The sequence below is a fragment of the Gigantopelta aegis genome, chromosome 7 (genome assembly GCF_016097555.1).
Source record: "Gigantopelta aegis isolate Gae_Host chromosome 7, Gae_host_genome, whole genome shotgun sequence".
Lineage (NCBI taxonomy): Eukaryota > Metazoa > Mollusca > Gastropoda > Neomphalida > Peltospiridae > Gigantopelta > Gigantopelta aegis.
The window spans coordinates 24,046,614-24,049,306 of record NC_054705.1 but is presented as its reverse complement, the minus strand read 5'-3'; positions in this window follow the sequence as shown (position 1 = coordinate 24,049,306).

The window sequence follows — 2,693 nt, the reverse complement described above, 5'->3', positions numbered from 1 at the left end:
AGATGGATTTAGTGTAGAATTTTTATAAACAAATTGGGAAGAAATTGGTATTTTCCTCTGGCGTTCCATCAATTTTCATATAATTCTGGTAGTTTTTCCAACTTTCAGAGACAAGGTATTATAACCTGCATTCCAAAAGAGGCTAGAGGCTCAAAGAATGAAAAAGGTCTTACCCAATGTAATCGATGAATCACAAACATGTTTTATAAAAAGATCGATTTATTGGGGAAAATACTCGAATTCCTTTTGATATGAGCTACTGTAAAACAAATGATATCCTGGGTCTATTACGTACTGACAACTGATTTTGAAAAAAGCCTTTGATACAGTAGAGTGGGAGTTCATTAATAAATTACTTCAGGCTTTTAATTTTGGACAGTCTTTCCATAAATGGATAAACTTATTTTTCAGGATATCTGTAGTGCAAATATTAATTTTGGTTTATTTTTCTGAATTCTTCAAATGTGAACGTGGGTGTAGACAGGGTGACCCTATTTCTCATTGTTCCTTGTATGTGTCTCTTGCGATAAAAAGAAATTAACTCATTAAAGGCATATGCATAAATAATCAAATGTACACCATATTTCAATACGCAGACGATACAAACTTTACTTTAGATGGATCAGAAAGAATGTTAACAGAACTATTAAAAACGCTTGAAAATTTTCCCCAATGTTCTGGACTTAAACTTAATACAGACAAGAGTGTGGTCATTTGGTTTGGCTCAAAGATAGGTTCAAATTAAAAAACTTTGTCCTCACATACCTCTGCATTGGTCAAAAGAACCATTTAAAATCCTCGGAATAATCTTATCAACAGATCTCTGTCAAATGTTCTCTCTCAATTTTGAAAAACAGCTATCAAAAACAAGGATACTATTTTCTTGGTCTAACAGGTCTTTAACAATTAATGGGAAAATAACCTAATTAAATCTCAAATTCTTTTTCTCTTTACACACTTATTTGTCGCTCTTTCCGATCCAGATAAAACGTTTTTCAAGAAATTAAATACACTACTTTATAAATTTATCTGGAACATCAAGACGGACAGAATTAAGCGGACAATGTTAATGAATGATTATACTAATGGCAGGCTCAAAATGACAGACCCGATATCTTTTTGTAAATACAGTCAAATCTGTCTTAAGTGGTCACACAAGGGAGTAGATAAACGTGGCCGCTTAAGACAGATGGACGCTGATTACAGGATTACTGTAAATAAACGTTTGACATGTAGCCTCCTTCAGGAAAAACTGCAACTGGAATGTATTAAATTAACCGTTCTCAACAAGTTTGTTTTCTCATTCCATTTAATTATTTAATTTCTACTCCATGCGGTGTATTGTCATAGTAAGTGAACCTACAAATGTCAAGCGTAGCCTGCCCAGAGGCAATTTGATGCATTCCATACACATACTTTCTTAATTGATACACAGTAGAGATGACAGGACTGAATGGGTACTAGTATTCCTGAAGGTGTGAAGATCGGTTATTTGCTATACCTTATCGTTGTTGTTAAATATCCCTTTTATAGTATAGTAAACATTTACTGTGGCCGCTTAATATAGGTATTTTAGCGATTTGGGATCCGATTTGGGTGGCCGCTGGCCGTGTTAGACAGGTTACCGCTTATTACAGATGCATTTACGTTATAAATCGTTTGGGATGGAAAAAGTGGCCGCTTAAGGCAGGTGAACGCTAAATACAGGTGGCTGCTAGGACAGATTTGACTGTATATGAAAGTAACGTGGATACAACGACAATTAATTCCAGGTGGATTGTGACAAAAACTAACAGAAATGTTATTGTTAGAATTTGGGGGTAAAAATGTATTTACATTCCAAAAAGATCAATTTATAAAGTTTCAAAATGCATCCCAAATTTATTTTGGAAAGACGTCTTATCTGATTTCGCAATGGCAAAAACAATTGGTTTTCAGAGCGAAACGAAAATTATTCAAACATCACTGCTAAACTTTGTCCCTCCCAAATCAATCAAACTATTTCTTAATTGGTACAACAAAGGCCTAAAAATATAAAATATATACTTTCTCCAAACGGGGAAATTCAAATTTTTATATCGCTACAAAGAAACTTTAATTTAAATGGTAATTATTTGCTTTATTTCAGATTAATTAACTACATTCCGAAACACCTGTTACATAGAGTAAGAGGACTGAAAATATATTTTAATACCCTAGATGATGATTCTTTAGTAACAAGATTGATTTTTTAAAAACAAATTTGTAAAGTCATATATAATTTATATATGAATAAAATTCAGTCATCCATGTCTGACATGAGCTGCAAATGGTCACAACAACTTAATAATGACATTACTGAAACATTTCTGTCTCATTGTTTTGAAATGGCACGAAAAACCACAAAAGATGTTAAAACTCGGAATTTCCAGTTCAAATTTATGCATCGCATTCTGACAACAAATACTTACCTACAGAAATGTGGTATACAAAGTGACAATTTATGTACTTTTTGCAGTGAAGAAGCCGAGTCATTAGAACATTTTATTTTGTCATTGCTCTCTTTCTCAAACGTTTTGGCAACAATTCAAAACGTGGTTTAAAGATAAAACAGGTTTGATTGTAAATCTTAATATAATCGACATATTACCTGGGAATCCTTTATAGAGTGTCTTATTAAACCACATCAATGTCTTATGTCAAAAATACATATA